Genomic DNA, 17,594 nt, shown 5'->3' with positions numbered 1-17,594 from the left:
TGTGTTCTAGGAGCAATGAGGATAGTTTAGTTAGAACACAGTAACCAAAGAGAAAAGTCATAAGGGATTAAGTCAGAGGAAGAGGCTGGAACATACAGGACTTTGTGGAGCAGGGTAAGGACTTTGGGTTTTATCTTGAACATGATGGAAAACCCACCAGGGAGTTTTGAACAAGAAGTGACATGATTTATGCACTTTCAAAAATCTCTCTAGATGCTGCATGAAGAACTAACAGTAGCAAGGCAAGCCTGGAAGAAGGTTATGCAGAAATCTAGTCCTGAGAGAATGGTGTCTTTGTGACTAGGATGGAAGCAGTGGAGATGGTGAGAAAAGGCAGGATTCTGGGTATATCTTGCAGGTAAAGAAGGCTGGCTGGATGCACTGTGGAGTGTGAGGCAGAGGAGCTGAGGACGACTGACTCCTGGAGTTTCAGTCTGAGCAGCTAGTGACTGTTGGTGTCAGTTACTAAGGTTGAGTAGACTGGGGGATGGCAGGTTTGGGGAAAAGGGTCAAGAGTTCTTTTTTGGACATTGTAGGGGATTGAATCATGTATCCAACAAAAGACATATGTAAGTCTTCACATTTCTGTGGCTATGACCATTTAAAAATAGGCCCTTTGAAGATCTTATTAGTTAGGGTGTGGACTTCTTTGTGAGTAGGACCTGCAGTGATGAGGCCAAATTGAATGAATCCCTATGACTTGAGTCCTTACAAAGCAGAGGATACCCGGACAGTCAGAGAAGCCAGAAGTAGGAGAAGCCAGAGAGAGATCACCATGTACAGAGGGTGGCCAGAAAGCTACCACCAGGCTACAGCAGACTTCAGAGAAGGTATGGTCTTACCCACACTTTGATTTTGGACTTCTAGCATCCAAATTCGTGAGCCAATAAATTCTTGCTGTCTAAGCCAATCAGTGTTTGGTATTTGTCACAGCAGCCCTGGAAAACTAAGACAGATCTTGGTACTGAGAAGTGGAGTGCAGCTATTACAAATACACAAAAATGTGGAAGTGGTTTTGGAATTGGGGAATGGCAGAGCCTGGAGGAATTTTGAGGCGCCTGATAGAAAAAGGTTAGGTTGCTGTGAATAGAGCTGTAGAGGAAGTTTTAAAAAATCATTTTAGAGCATGCATATATATTATCATGGATAGAACCTTGGTAGAAATACGGATGTCAGCAGTGCTTCTGGTGGGGCCTTAGGAGGCGGTCAATGTGTTATTGGAAACTGGAGGAAAGGCAATCCTTGTTATAAAGCAGCAGAGAACTTGGATGAATTATGCCCTAGTGTTGGACTGAAAATGGAACTTGTAAGCAATGAATTTGCATATTTAGCTGAGGAGATTTCCAAGTAAAGTGTGGGAGGCAGAATGAAAGAGGAAAGGAATAAACTGAAGATTGAACTGTCAAGCACAAGGAAATCAGCAAGTGATGATTTGGTAAATTCTAGCCTATCCAGATAGTGCACCCTGAGACGAGGGCCAGAAGCAGTTCTAATAGGTTTCCCCCAGAGTTTCTGGCAGGTGTGTCCCCAGAGAACAGGGCTCGTGTAAGGCTGTGGTGGAACAGCCCTTTCCTAAGGGGATCAGGTGGATGACTCATGGATGCAGTCACCCATCTCAGAGGAAGTAGAGTTGGAAATGCAGTTTTCCAGGAAGGGTATGTGGAAGATCCTTTTGTGTGATGACTTGGACCCACTTAAATGGCACAGGAAACTGAGAGTTTTTGAGAACTTTGCATGAGCAGACATGCTGCTGAAAGGGACAGAGATGGGATGAATTGAAAGAATGACTTCAAGGGCAGAATTGTGGATACAGGTCCAGGCAGAACAGATTTCCTCAGGTAAGGCACTCTGTCCTCACATACCTTATCACAGTTCATACAACAATTCTATTAGGTAGGTACTATTATTATCCCTATTTCAGTTGGGAAAAGTGAGGCAAGGAGTAGGGGCTGGGGATGGAATTATATGCCTCACAAATGACATGTTCAAGTCTTAATCCATGTTCCTTTGGGTCTGAGCCCATTTGTAAATAAGACCCTTTAAGATACTGTTATTAGTTAAGGTGTGTCTTATTTGTGCATAGGCTCTTCAAAGATCCTATTTAGAGGAAGCCAAATTGAATCAGCTTGGCCTTAATCCATATGACTGGCATCCTTATAAGGCAGAGGAAACTTGGACACAGAGAAGCCAGATAGAAATCACCAAGGGACAGACAGTTGCCAGGAAGCTATCCCAAGAATGTGAAAGTCTTTGGAGAAAACATGGCCTTGCCAACACCTTGATTTTGGACTTCTAGCCCCCAAAGCCATGAGTCTGTCAATTCCTGTTGCTTAAGCCAATTAATGTGGGGTATTTGTCAGACCAGTCCTGGAAAACTGAGACAGCCATGTTAACTGTGAGATGCTTATTAGCTATCTAAGTGGGAATGCCAAGTTGGCAGAGTCCGGATTCACAGAAAAAAAGACCAGCGATGTGAACTTCGGAATTGTCAATGTGAATCATGAGAGTAGAATAAATAACCTAAGAAACAAAGACAGAGGAGAGGTCAGAAGAATCAGTCTTGGGCACTTCAACATTTAGAGACCAGGAGAGTATTAGCAAAGAGAATGACTAAGTAGGAGCATAATGTGGTAAGGGGAACACCAAGACAGTATGGTGTCCAGGATGCCTGGTGAAGAAAATGTCTCAAAAAGGAGGGAGTAAACAACAGTGTCAAATGCTGTCAAAACATCCAAAATGATGAAGACTAAGAATAGTTTTCTGAATTTGGCAATGCGGAAGTTATTAGTGACCTTATCAAGTGCAATTTCAGTGGAGAGATGGGGACGAAAGCCCATTTGGAGAGGTTTGAGGAGGTAAAAGAGGCAAGGATGAGAAGACAAGGAGAATCCTTTGACACTCCTCCTGAGAATTGTTCCTATAAAGGGATGCTGAGAAACAAGAGGGTAGCTGGGGAGGACCTGAAATCTAGGGAGAGTTTTGCTTTAACTAAGGTGGTTGATAATTGTTTTTGTTTCCTAGGCTGCTGTCATAGTCAGGATTCTCTAAGAAAACATAATTGACAGGCGATACCTGTAAATAGTTTGAGATTTTATAAAATTGTCACATGTAACCATGAGGATGCACAAGTCCAAATTCTGTAGGGCAGGCTGCAAGCCAGGGACTCTGCTAAGGTCCTTGATGAGTTCCCCAGGAGATGCTGGCTGTCTCAAGTCATGATGGGAATTCTCTCCCTGAATGCTGAAATCATTTCTCTTTTTAAAAAGCCTCCAACTGATTGGATGAGACAGCATTCGTTGTGGAAGGCAATCTCCTCAGTTGATTGTAGATGTAATCAGCCATAGATGCCATCAACTCACTGATGATTAAAGTCTATGATATGCCCTTGTATCACAATTAGCCCAGGGCTTGCTTGACCAGACAACTGGGAACCATGACCTGGTCAAGTTGACATATTAACCTGATCATCATAGTCCACCCCTTGTCAACTTGGCAGCCATACACATCATCTTAAACCATACTTAGAGATACTTAATTTATAATAAAAACAAGAACAGATACTTACACACAAACACATATATACATTAATATTTCTGCCTAACATTACTCAACTGTCCTGCATACAATTGTAAGTGCACTAAATCCCTGTAGAATAGTGCACAAGTCCTTGGGTAATATTCACTGTTAAACGTGATATCCTTTAATACTAAGATGTGAAACTAATACAACTTATGTCATATGATAAGGGGGAAAGACAGGGAATAAAACAAATATGTTCATTTTATGTATATGTACAAACATTCATAACAAGATAAGGATGACATTTTTTAAAAAGTAGAAACTGATTCATTTCCTGGAACCTTATTTCCACTTCCTGTTGGAGCCTGTGAAGATCAGCTTCTGCCCCCTCGGGCTGTTCCTGCCCACTGGGGGCCTGAGCAGCGGGGGCTGCAGGCCAGGCTTCAGGCGCAGGGGGAGCAGCCAGGCTGCAGTGGGGAATGCGGAGCAGGCATGGAGGGCACCTGCTCACCCTCAGACCAGTCTGCGGCCTTGGGCTGAGGGGCAGGGACTTCAGGAGCAGGAGTGGCCCATTCACCCAGAAGCTCCTCAGCCTTCTCAGCACGGCCTGCTCTTTCTTTTCAATCTCTTCAGGATCTCTGTTGAAGTGGAGATCAGACATGATCACCCATGGGTGCTCACGGGAGATGGGGCCACGCATGCACAGAACTTGCCGGGCCAGCATCCACCACCTCGCACTCCCAGGTAAGCTCCTTTGCTGTTGCGTGTGGTGAAGGCATCCACCTAGGGCAGAGGAGAATCTACGTCACACTGAGCAATGGTGGGCAGGTGAGCATAGGACACCTCCGTGAGACGCTGGTGGTCAGCCTGGCATTGGTCACCACCAGAAGACGTGGCTCCTGGAAGGCTGCCTGAATCTGGCTGGTGAAGGTTCCAGGAGTGAAGCGTCCAGCAATAGGGGTAGCTCCAGTGGTGGCAGCAACCTTCAGCACGGCCCGCTGGGCAGTATTCCTGGAAGATATGACACTGGCACAAGTAGGGTTTTCAGTGGCAGCAATGGCATGAACCACCAGCTGAAGCTTCTCCCAGGCCGTCTTCAGATTTAAGATGCACATGCCATCACTTTTCCTTGTGAGATACACTCTTCCATTTGGAAGTCAAGGTTGGTGCCCCCTAAGTGGATTCTGCCCCAAGGAATTTAAGGACATCCTCATCCATCATCTGTAGGACATCAAGGACTCCAAACATTGTTTAAGTTTCCCTTTGAGTTAAGGCAAAGGGGCAACAGCCATATAGACCCCTCTCTGGGTAGTGCAGAAAGGCAAGGGTGAAATATTTATGGCCATTACAGTCCTTGATTCTGTAACTGGTAATGTGGTTGAAGTTTGTATTTATCACTACCTTCTTCCACTACTCATTCCAAGTTCCCTCTACCCTCAGCAAGCACTTCAGCTGGCCGTGGTTCTTTGCCTGGTGGGGTGACCTAAGCCTTCATTCCTGAAGATTCTGGGTCTTTTTCAGTCCTGCCTGGACTGGGTCATTGCAGTTTTCCATTGACTTTAATCACAAGGCATGGCAGTACTAAGAGATGTCCTAGGGGGTCTCCTGTATTCCAGGCAAATTCTTCTTTGTCTCCATTGTGTAGTTGCAGTCTAATTTCCCCTGGATAGGTTCAATCACCCCAGGCAGTACAGTAATTCCCTTCTTTGCCTGTTGGTTCAGAGGCATGAGGAGCCCATAGTGGCCAGGTGGTAGTCTTAACTTCCATTTCAATGGAATTGTATTTCCTGGTGGAAGCATTCCTTCTTTTGGAACTAAGACCTGTAGACCAGCTGAGCTAAAGTTTGCACGGACAGGAAGCAAAAATTTTTCTAGTTATATTAGTCAACCAAAGGGATGCTGATGCAAAGTACCAGCAATCTGTTGGCTTTTATAAAGCATATTTATTTGGGGTAAAAGCCTAGAGTTGGCCCTTAAGAAAGCAACTCAAGGCTCTTTTCTCACCAAGGTCTTTTGCCACATGTTGAAGCAAGATGGCGGTGATCTATGCCTGGTCTTTCCTTCCTTTTTCCTCTTAAGGATTCATGGGCCCAGCTTATTCTGATCTAAGCTGTAGGCTGGCATAGGATTCATCTCTCGGGGCTTCCTGTATCAGTCTAGCAAAGGGCTCATTTCCTTCCCAGCCTTACCAGCTGCTCCGCTGCTCTGGACTTTTCAGCTACAAACTCTCAGGTGAACGGCTCATCTCTCCCCAGGCTTTAGCTGCTTGAGCCTTCTCTCCTCTGATATCTATGAAGCTCTCTCTCTTCCTGTTGTGTCTTCTTCAGTGAGTGTCTGTTTCTGTCAGCCCACCAAGGGGGCAGGAACTTAACCTGAGTTATGCTTTACTGACATGGTCGAATCAAAGGCCCTAAGGTGATTTAATCAAGTAAACTTAAAACCTTTGAATTTAATATAATCAAAGGGTATCACACCCAGAGGAACAGACCAGTTTACAAACATAATCCTTCTCTTTTGGGGGGTTCATCAATAATGGCAAACTGCCACACTAGTTAATCACTACAGGTAATAGTGAATGGCACAACTCCCATTCCCTATTACCATTCACTATTACCCATTCACCCCTTGATTCCTGGACCCATGAATGGTGGCGATGGAAGAAAGAGCATCATAGAATGGACACTGGTTTAGAGCATACACAGCCTCCTGGAGAACATTGCCCCAGCCCTGCAAGGTACTGCAGCCCAGCTGGTATAGTAATCGAGTCTTCAAAAGGCTGTTCCACTGTTCTATCAATCCAGCTGCTTCAGGATGATGGGGAACATGGTAAGACCCGTGAATTCCATGAGAATGTGCCCATTCCCGCACATCCTTTGCTGTGCAGTGGGTTCATTGCTCAGAAGTGATGCTGGGTGGAATGCCATGGCTGTAGATAAGACATTTGGTAAGCCCACAGATGGTAATTTTGGAAGAAATATTACATGCAGAGAAGGCAAACCCATATCCAGAGTATGAATCTATTCCAGTAGAACAAATCACTGCCCCATCCATGAAGCAAATGGTCCAATGTAAGCAACCTGCCACCTGGTAGCAGGCCGATCACCTTGAGGAATGGTGCCATATCAGGGGCTGAATGTGGGTCTCTGCTGCTGGCTGACTGGGCACTCAGCTGTGGCTGTAGCCAGGTGGACCTTGGTGAGGGTAAGTCCATGTTGCTGAGCCCATGCATAATCTCCATCCCTACTGCCATGGTCACTTTGCACATGAGCCCATTGGGCAATGACAGGCGTGGCTGGGGAAAGAGGCTGAGTACTAGCCACAGAGCACGTCATCTTATCCCTTGATTATTAAAATCTTCCTCTGCTGAAGTCACCCTCTGATGAGTATTTACGTGGGACACATATCTTCATATTTTTGCCCACTCAGAAAGGTCTATCCACATACCTCTTCCCCAGTCCTCTCTGTCACCAGTTTTCCAATCATGTTCCTTCCAAGCCCCTGACCATCCAGCCAAACCATTGGCAAAAGCCCATGAATCCACGTACAAATGCACCTCTGGCCATTTCCTTCCAAGCAAAATGAACAATCCGGTGCACTGCCCTAAGTTCTGCCTACTGGGAGGATTTCTTCTCACCACTGTCCTTCAAGGATGTTCCAGAAAGGGGCTGCTGTGTTGCTGTTGTCCACTTCCAGGTGATACCTGCATATTGTGCAGAACCATCTGGAAACCAGGCCCAAGTTTTCTCTTCTTCAGTCAATTGATTGTAAGTAACTCAGATGCTTGATGAGGGTGGACTGGAGAGGACTGCTGCTGGCAAGCCCTTGGAAGGGGTGGGCCCCCACAAAGCCCTGTGGAGAAGACATCAGTCTAGAGATGATGTTCAGACTTTGAAATCTAGGGGAGTATGCCCTGCAGGTTTTCAGACCTGTTTGGGACCCATGAAGCCTATTCTCCTGCCAATTTCTCCTTATGGTAATGCAAATGTTTATCCTGTGACTGTCCCTCCTTTGTATATTAGAATCAGATAACCCATTTTCTAAGTTTCTAAGGTTTACAGCCAGAGGGGAACTTTGCCCCAAGACAACTTGTATGCCTCTAACTGATTTTTATGAGATTCTGTACTTAGCATTGCTAGTGAAATGATTAAGGTGTTTGAAATATTGTGATATAATCAATGTATTTTGCACATGTAAAGAACGTGCCTTTTGGGATTCAGAGGGTGGAGGATGGCTGTTTGAAGTTCTTTTATGAATCCCCAAGAGAAAAAGATTATGTTCTTGAACTAATCCATTCCTGTGGGTGTGAGACCCTTTTGATTGGACACCGTCAGGGAGGCGTGACTCTGCCCTCTACTGGAGTTGATACGAATGGAGAAAAAGACACAGGGAAAGGGAACCCTGCCATTTTTGACCCTGCAGTGTGCAAGGAGGACTCGAGGATTACTAGCAGCCAAAGCTTAAGCACAAAGTCCCCTAGAGGCTGGACCCATGGAGCAGCTCAAGCTTTGCCCACAGCTGAGCTCTGGGAGATGGCAGATACTGGAGGGGAAGGCAGGGACTTTAGCAGTGCTTGGTGGCCATCTTCACCGTGTGGCAGGACCCCAAATTACCAGTAGCTGACTTTGTTGAAGAAGCATCCCTGCTGCAGCCTTGATTTAGACATTTCAGAGTCTCAGAACTGAAAGCCTTTACCCCTAATAAATTTCCTGTTATAAAAACCAATCCATTTCTGGTACTTTCCTTTGGCAGCCCTGTAGCAAACTAAGACACCACTTAAAGCAAATACCATGAAGTGAGTTGGCTTACACAATGGAAATATATTCACTCATGGTGTTGTGGCCAGGAAAATGTCCAAATCAGGACAACATCAAGGCAATGCCTTCTTCTAGAAGACTGGTTGCTGGCAATCATTGCCTCCTCTGGCACTTGTCAAGGCACATGGCAACATCTGCTGGTCTCTCCCTTCTCTTCCAGGTTTTGTTGATGTCAGCTTCTTGCTTCCCTGGCTTTCTCTCTCAGGTCTGAATTCATTCTTTATAAAGGAGTCCACTAATAGGATCAAGACCCATCCTGAATGAGGTGGGCCAAACTTAAACAGAACTAGCCTCATAAAGGACCTACCTATCATGGATGCTCACCCCCAGGAATGAATTAACTTTAAGAACGTGTTTTTTGGGTTACAAACAGCTTCTAACTACAATGTTACAGTGTCTGTGGCAGTGATAGAGAAAAAAATTACTAAAGCAGGAGAGGAGAAAAACACAGGAGCAAAGACTTGGAATAAGCAAGAGTGGATGAGAGTCAGTGAGGAAGTGAAAGGATTGTCTTAGAAGGGGCACAGAAGGTCTATTAGAAGATAAAGAAAGGGTATTAGATTTGCTGGTGGGACGATTATGTCCTGTTGTGTCTCCTTAGATTATTGGTTACATTTTGTTTTCATTTCTTTCTTTTACAGCATTCTAAATCTCTCAGGTAAAAGAAATGAGGCAAACAGAACTTTTTGTTTTTTTGGCAAATGTACTTGGCTTGGATTGAGATTTGAGTTATAAAGAATTTTAAATTGGGCATTACATCTCCCTGCAAGCAAAATCCAGAGTCCTGAAAGGCAGGTACAAAGTTCTGTAAACTCTAATAATTTAACACCAGAAGCTACTGCTTCTTGAGTGTTTACTGTGAGCAAGAAATGGTGGCCAATGCTTTCAACTCAGACTTCTCCTCAGAGCAGTTCTAATGAGGCAGCATTTTATGTGTGTTTTTACAGATTAGAGAACTGATGTTCAGAGAAATGAACTTACTAAATGACAAAAGCCAGTTTTCAAATTTAGATACAACACTAAAATCAAGGTTTTGACCTTGTTTTAAAAACACTCATTGTTTACATGAGAAAACCCAAGTCATTCTCAGAGGACTCTCTGCTTAGCTTGAAACCATTATGACAAAAATTCATCATTTCACAAATGTTTATGTTTCTTTCATATGGAAGAGATGGTGATACTCTAAGTAGATGAATGTGACATGGTCCTCGCCCTTAAGTTGCCTATTTTAGGAGGGCAGAAGCAACATTCTACTTTTAGTATTCACTGGAAAGACTAAGATACGAGCTAGCAAGAGAAAATGTCTTAAGGACGGATATGACTTAGTCATGCCAAAATATTTGAGAAGATAGAATGTAGAGTTAAGAGGGTAAATGAACATGGGGAGAGGAAACAAAACAATAAAATCAATTCTTCACTTTAGGTTTTTGTTTGCAACATTTCAGCTTAATCATTTTGAAGTAATATATACAAAAGATTTAGGTTTGGCTCAATTACATTTTCCTTCACACTTATCAAAGTCATGATCCAGCTTAAGTTTTTATTTTACTTAAGCTTTTATATTCAAGGAAGTAATTGACTGCAAAGGGGTAAAAAATTTTTCTGGGCTGAAGGAAACATTCTATGTCTTATTTTAGGGGTGATTACATGATTGTACAAGTTTGTCAGAATTCATAGAACTTTACACCTAAAAAGTGTGAATTTTACAACATGTAAATTGTAACTTCCTAAACCTGACTAAAATAAGAGCCTGTCCTCTTAACTACCCAGCTAAAAATAAAGTAAAATTCAATTTAGGTATAAGGGGAGCAGACGTGGTTCAAGCAGTTGGTGCCTGCCTCCCACATGGGAGGACCCAGGTTCAGTTCCTGGTGCCTCCTAAGAAGACGAGATGACACAACGAGCAGACACAGTGAGAACACAAGCAGACACAGAAAGCAGATACAGCAAGCAGACACAGAGAGAACCTAACAAGCAGAAAGAGTGAACAATGTTTCTTTCAGCCCAGAAAATTCTCTTTCACCCCTTTGGAGTCAATTACTTCCTTGAATATAAGAGTTTAAGTAAAATTAAAAAATTTAAAAACATGCCTTGTACATTGGCCTTGTTTTCAGCTGGATCTTAACTTTGATTAGTGAGAAGGAAAATGAAATAGGGGCTTGTGACTGTAAGCTTTTACCCCCAAAATGCCCTTTATACAAGTCAACAGATTTCTGGTACTTTGCATGAGCACCGCTTTGGCTGATCAATACAGGACCAAAGTCACATGCCTGCCTGGGAACCTGGCTTGTAAAAATAGTACCAAATTTATACATGAAACTCCTCAACTTAGATTTTTATGCACCCCTTCTTTACTACTCTCCACTTTTGTTCCACCAGCTATATCAAAGCCAACCAAGACAATTTAAAATAGAAGAGGTAATAGAAAATTCCAAGGCCTGAAATCCTGGAGCAAATCATACTGTACAATCAGGAAGAACTCTCTCAGCCTTGATTTAAGCAATGATTGTGGCAGATTTCACTTGCCAATCAAGACGTGATTTTTTTTCTAATATGGAAGTGTATTTTTATTGTCGCTTTAATAAAAATACCTTCAAGTGTTCTGCTTGGTAAATTAACTTTTAGAAGAATGAAAAATACCTTAAATGAGCCATCTGTAACAATTGCCCTCCCCCACTGAAGCCCACCTTCCAAAATCCATCTAAAAAATTTCATTTATAAAATTAGGCAGGCTCACCCACATCTTTCGAATATCAATAAAATCTGATTTTTTCCATGTGAATTTTCAAATAGTCTCTAATGTCTTTATCTTTAATATACAGCAATGAAAAACAACATAAAGAATCCAAAAGGAGGGAAAAAACCATTCAAAGCATCGCTTTGTTGGGAATGACCATGTTCTGGATACTAACTGGCAAATGCAGTGAGGCTGTACATGGAAAAATGCTGAAGTGGTATTATGGCGTCCCAGACATCAATGCAAGACACCCTAGGATGTAACATAACAGTGCCAACTAAGAAGCTTTACTCTTCAAAATGGCCGTAAGTAAATAAATTTAATAAATAATATTTAGTAAAAGTAAAGAGATCATGGAAGTAGTTTTGAATAAGCGATCTCTGGGATGTAGGGTCACACCTCTGAACTCAAGCTAGTGAAGTCCCTGCAATGACAGTTGCTTCTGTGAGGGGAGGGGTTGAGGCCTTCGAGTTCTAAACTGGCAGTGACAGTGATGGCAGCAGGGGCGAGTCAAGAGTTAAGCTCTAAGAAAGGTTGGTCCTAAGGTGGCAGGTGGGAGAAGGGACTCCCAGGGCTCGCTGGAGAGGACACCATCAGGGCTTGGCTTCCTTGAGAGGCTGGTGAGGAGGAGCAAACAAGGAGGCAGGTGAGACTAGCTGGTGTGGAGGGAATTAGTTCAAGGGGATACGTGAATAGAAAATAGGAACTCTTGGAGTCTAATTAGAGAGCTGGGGCATTTCTAAGGGAGGGAATGGCTATGTTGTATATGCTGTTGGGAAGGGAAACCAGAGTTGGCTACATTCCAATAGCTGCACTAATTAGCTGTGCTCCACAAGTATGGGTGGGTGTGTAGTGTCCTTTGAGAAGACGTTTCAGATGAGGGGAATGAAAATTCCTTTGTGCATCCTACGGTGACAGGGAGACATTGTGACATAATTTTAAGAGCATGAGCTTTGGTAATCAGACCTGGGCTCAGATGATGTCTCTGTTTCTTAACTGTGTGACCTTAAGCGAGGCCCTTAATCTGCACCTGTAAAATGAAAACGGTCCTTAGAGCCTAGGACTGCAGCAGGGATTAATTGAAATAAGTATATGAAACGCTGAGCATGGGGCCTGGTACATAGGCTCAATACATGCAAGTTGTCATCACTACTCTTATTTTGACAAAAATCTGTGAAACAGGACCTAGAGATAAACTATTTGTGAGACCACCTGAGTAGGAATTGTCGAAGCTCACACTAGCTGACAGCTTGCTGTCCCTTGTTTCTTTTCTTCCGTTATTTCATCTCTCCTGTATTCATGAATGCTGCTTTCCCAGTGTTTCATCACCCTCATGTAACTCTGTGTGTGGGAAAATTCAGCTGAAATGCTTTCTAAAACCCTACTTCAAATTTTGTTAATCTTTCAGATGCACATTAGTATTTTTTGCCTTAATTAAACATAATGATTGTAAAATCATCTCTGCAACTTGGAAGAGGTCTGGTCTGGGGTGCAGACTCCCCAGGCGTACCCCCTGCTGGCCCAGACCCTCCTCTCTGGGGGCTCTGAGGCAGACGGGGCTTGTGGAGTGAGCAGTGCTGACCCACTGGGGAGCCACCGCGGTGACCCAGCGCTGCTGCCCCCGCACCTGCCAGCTGACCAGGGCAGCTCCAGCGACCCACCTTGCCAGTGCTGCTGTCCTCGCTGCCATGGCCTGTGGCTCCTGTTTCCATATTTCATGGCACAGAGCTGCTGTGCCATGGGCCTGTTCAACAACACCGCGGGGAAGCTGCAGTACCACCTGCGCAAGGGAGAATACGACCGACATCTTCAAGTATGCCATGATCTTTGAGAGTGACTGTTGGAGATTTTGGGCCCAAAGGGTATTGGGAATGAAACAAAGAGAAAGAGAGAATGAAACAGAGAAAGAGAGAGAGCTGGGATCAGAGGGTCTACGAGTAGAGACTCCTCAGACAACTTTATTGTTTACAAGCGGCTCTCTCTATACCCCAGTCTACGTGAGAACAAGCAACAACATGCAGTTAACTATTAGTATTACTCAGGATCGAAGGAACTCAAAAAATCTTATCTCAAAGTGTTGGAGTATTAGCCAGCATAAAGCATGCTGGGATACTTGACATGACTGCTTTAATCAGAAACGTTTGCAGTTGGCATGGAAATACAGGGCTCGGAAAGAAGTCTGAAAGGAGATGGTGACTTCTTGTTCCACATTGTGTAGGTACATGTTAAGATCAATGTGTGTAGTGTTTGCCAAGTTTTTTAAAAATTTATTTTTAATTTTTTTATTTATTTCTCTCCCCCCCAGTTGTCTGTTCTATGTGTCCATTCGCTGTGTGTTCTTCTGTGTCTACTTGTCTTCTTGTCAGCAGCACCTGGAATCTATGTCTCTTGTTGCATCATCTTGCTGTGTCAGGTCTCCATGTGTGCGATGCCAGTAGGACCTGGGCAGGCTGCACTTTTTTGACACTGGGCGGTGCACTCCCTGTGCGTGGGGCTCCCCTACGCAGGGGACACCCCTGTATAGCAGGGCACTCTTTGCGTGCATCAGCACTGTGCATGAGCCAGCTCCACATGGGTCAAGGAGGCCGGGGGTTTGAACCTTGGACCTCCCATGTGGTAGGTGGATGCTGTGTCCATTGAGCCAAATCTGCTTCCCCAAGTTTTTAATTATAGTGTTGGTTGGGCCTTTTTGATAAACAGAGCATTGTTTGGAATTGTACAAATACTATGACTTTGTACAATAAACTTGTCATTGGCATTTAATCTGATCCCCTGAGCTCTGGTCTGCATGATTTTTTCTTTTCTTCTTGAGCCGCTGTTGACGAGTGGTGCCCAACATGGGGCTCGAAGAAATCGAGATTGGTAAGTATATTACAGAGTGAAGACGAACTTCTCTCAAGATTTAAGGAACATTCAGGGTAACATGGGAAATTCACATAGTAAATAGTAAATGGGAAGAATGTCAAGCAACTTTGAAGGCTTTATTAAAAGACTCAGGATATCCAAAGAGTCAACTCTTAAGAAATTATTTATATCAGTAGAAAAGGTTTGTTCATGGTTTCAGCCTGAAGAAAAAAATTAAGTTATCCTCAAAGGCTGAAGGTCTTACAACAATTAAAATTACATTACAGAGAAGGTAATCAATCCTATTTCTATTAAGATATGAACATTATCTAGCGCTTTGTCTATTGATCTTAAGCCATTGCATAATTCTGATTCCTCATCAGACAGTTCAGATTCTAGTTCTAGCTCCAGTTCTGAGTCTGACTCATCTTCTGATGAATCTCAGGTTTCAACACCTTTACCTTCAAAACAAAAGAAGTATGGTACATTTCTTGTGCAGGCATCAGCACCTGGAATAAAAAATTCTAGAGAAACCCCTGCTTCAGTTCCACCTGGTTATTCTGTAATTTGGCCTCCAGGAAGTTATAATCCACATGATTTTTGTCTTTCATTAGACCCAGTTTGTGAAAATGCAAAAGGTGCTAGGCAGGGTAAGGAGACTTTGTTACAACAGTCTTCTTCTCCTCCAGTAGACCTAGAGAATGAAGAAAAGGTGAGGAGGACAACTGCGAGTCTTCCCCTATAGCTATCCAGCAGTAGCTGTCACAGTTGTCTTTATGGATGAAAAGTGTTGCAGAAAGCCGCCTCTGTGGATCAACAGTGCCTTCCCTTAAGGTGGTTCTCCTTCCCTAGTGTTTCCTGTAGCTGTATCCCTTCCTGTCCTATCTCCTTTGCAAGCTGGTCTCCAGTCTGCCTGGGTGGAGGGTGAGGCTATTTCTGAATTTACTCTTTTTCCTATCATAGACCACTCTCCTCCCAATAATCCTGGCCAATATGTACATCTGCTTGAACCCATTCCTTTTAAGTTGTTAAAAGAATTGAAATTTGCTTGTAGCACATATGGGGCCACTGCCCCATTCACTTTCTCCTTAATAAAATTGGTAAGTCAAAATCCTCTTTGTCCCAAAGATTGGATGGTCTTAGCTGAAGCTTGCTTTATGGGAGGCTACTATTTGTTATGGAAAAGTAATTTGTTTAAAAAATGCAGGGAAGCAGACTTGGCCCAATGGATAGGGTGTCCGCCTACCACATGGGAAGTCCACGGTTCAAACCCTGGGCCTCCTTGATCTGTGTGGAGCTGGCCCATGTGCAGTGCTGATGCATGCAAGAGAACCGTGCCATCCAGGGGTGTCCCACATAGGGGAGCCCCACATGTAAGGAGGGCGCTGCATAAGGAGAGTCGCCAAGCACAAAAGAAAGTGCAGCCTGCCCAAGAATGGTGCCACACACACGGAGAGCTGACACAACAAGATGACCCAAAAATAAACATGGATTCCCAGTGCTGCTGATAAGGATAGAAGCTGTCACAGAAGAACACACAGGGAATGGACACAGAAAGCAGACAACTGGGCGGGGGTGGGGAGAGAGAAATAAATTTTAAAAAAATTAAAAGAAAAAAAGAATGCAGTGCTCTGGCTAAATGTAATCAGGCTCACAATATCACTATTACCTTGGATGTGCTTTTGGGCACTGGAGCCCATGAGCCTTTGAAGAAAGTACAATATCCTGCACAAGCAAAAGTGCTAAACAAAGCTCTGGTTAGTGAAATCAGGCTTGTAAGAAAATTCTCTGTTAAAATGTTAACTAAAATAAGGAAATTATTCTGGCAGCAACTCTGCAAACCCACTGCTGTCTGCATGATAATGTAGCTGTGGGCTAGTGGGTTAATAGAATTAAGCTACTGGAAAAGGAGCAAAACATTGCAACATTGGTGTTCTGCTTTGTTTCCATGCTAATTCTGATTGGGCCTATTTTACCAAAATAATAAAATTAGTATGAAATTTTTTAACAAGGTGTTAAAAGGAATTTTTGGTTTTAAATCAATAGTTTACTCCTGAACTTCAAGTCTTAGCATAGTCTTAAAAAGTAGTAATCTAAAAAATTTGTGTTAACGGTCTGTGTAAACTGCTAAAAAAAAAAAAAAAAGGCTTAACTACATTTATGCTGCTCAAGCTATCTTAACTGGTTGCTGATAACTAATAAGAATGTTTCCAAGCACAAGCTTGCATGTTACAGGCAACATGGATTCCAGAAGAAATCTTAAAAACAGTAAAATCTAAGATGTGAAATGATGGAGAACTTAAAAACAGCTATACCAAAAATGTAAGAAAGAAAGAAATATGAGTCAAATTGTAAACTTTATGTTTCTATTGGTGTGTTGTACGTGTTTTGTGTTTGTCTGCTTGTTCAATGTCAATGTATATTTTGATACCTCTGGATGGTAATATATATGAATAAATAAAAATTTCTAAAAGAGTTCTATTCAAGTGGCCAAAAATTAAATAAGCACTTATATTAATATTTAAGTTTAAATGTTAAGAAGACCTCTACGATGTTAAAAATTGTAAGTGTTGATTAATGAAATTACTGTGAGTCCTCTCATAAAAAATAGTTCTTGCCTAAATTAAAATGAATATTTTTCTTCACAGGAAAAAATGAAGGATGTAAAATTTAAATGAATATTTTAAAAAGTAAAAGGTTTGTGGAAATGTTGACTGAAATTTAATAAGTTTGTTCAAAAAGGTGTGTTTTGTCCTAAAATAGGATGGCTAATTTTCATAAACTCAAAATGAAAATGAACATATGCAAGATGGGGCTTAAATGAATGTGGCAAGTTATAAAAGGTATTGTGGTAACTTTAAGTAAGGGAATGTGTTCTGTGAAGGTAAAATTTATCTCAAAATTATATAGTTATAAATAATTATAAGAAGCTTAAGGAAGCATTCTTTAAATTAAGGTATTTAAATGGCTAATTCCAAAAAGTCATTATTAAACAAAACCTGAATTGATAACAATAATAAAAGGTAATTTTATAATAGGAAAACTTGTTGGCAGCCAGCCTCCCCTGCCAACTTGTTTCTAAAAGACTGTTTCTGTATTGCATGCTACTAAGCATTTAAAGTGAAGAAAAGTTCATTATTTAAACAAGTTTGTTTAGTGTTGGTGGTAATTATATGTTGTAAAAAGTTTGCCTGGTAACTTATGTATGTGGGATGTATAGAATGTATTTTTATTATTAAAAAACAAAATAATTTTGTCTTAAAATAAAATGATTGGTTATTAACAAAAGGTAAAATGTGGGACTAAACCTGAATAAATACAGAATGTGCAAAAGGTCCGTGGAAAAGAAATTTTTAATGTTAAAGTTCAGTAAGATTTGATGAGTCTATCTATGAAGTGTAAAATCTTTTAAAAAAAAGATTTAGTATCAAGTAGTATACTAATGCAAAGTTGAAATTTTGTTCTTTCTCAAAGACTCTCAAATCATTAGTCTGTTTTAGCAAAAGTGTATAAAAAGTTTTTATCCTGAATAATCAGTATACAAAGAAAGTCTATTTTATCAAAATAGCTTCTTGTGCTTTCCCTTATCATCTCCTAGGTGTTTGAAAAAGAAAAGGTCTTGTCTCTTTTGAAGGAACATAATATTCAAACCTGCTTTCTCAAAATCAAATCCTGAAAAG

General features: G+C 42.1%; 1 pseudogene; it reads right to left on the bottom strand.

Annotated features, from left to right (window-relative positions):
• Positions 1 to 3,962: 3,962 nt before the first annotated feature.
• Positions 3,963 to 4,767, bottom strand: LOC101424064 (small ribosomal subunit protein uS2-like; annotated as a pseudogene).
• Positions 4,768 to 17,594: the final 12,827 nt, after the last annotated feature.

Source organism: Dasypus novemcinctus, chromosome 10, assembly GCF_030445035.2.
Source record: "Dasypus novemcinctus isolate mDasNov1 chromosome 10, mDasNov1.1.hap2, whole genome shotgun sequence".
Lineage (NCBI taxonomy): Eukaryota > Metazoa > Chordata > Mammalia > Cingulata > Dasypodidae > Dasypus > Dasypus novemcinctus.
Note: the sequence above shows the minus strand (reverse complement) of the source record. Positions and strands in the feature narration are given on the sequence as shown.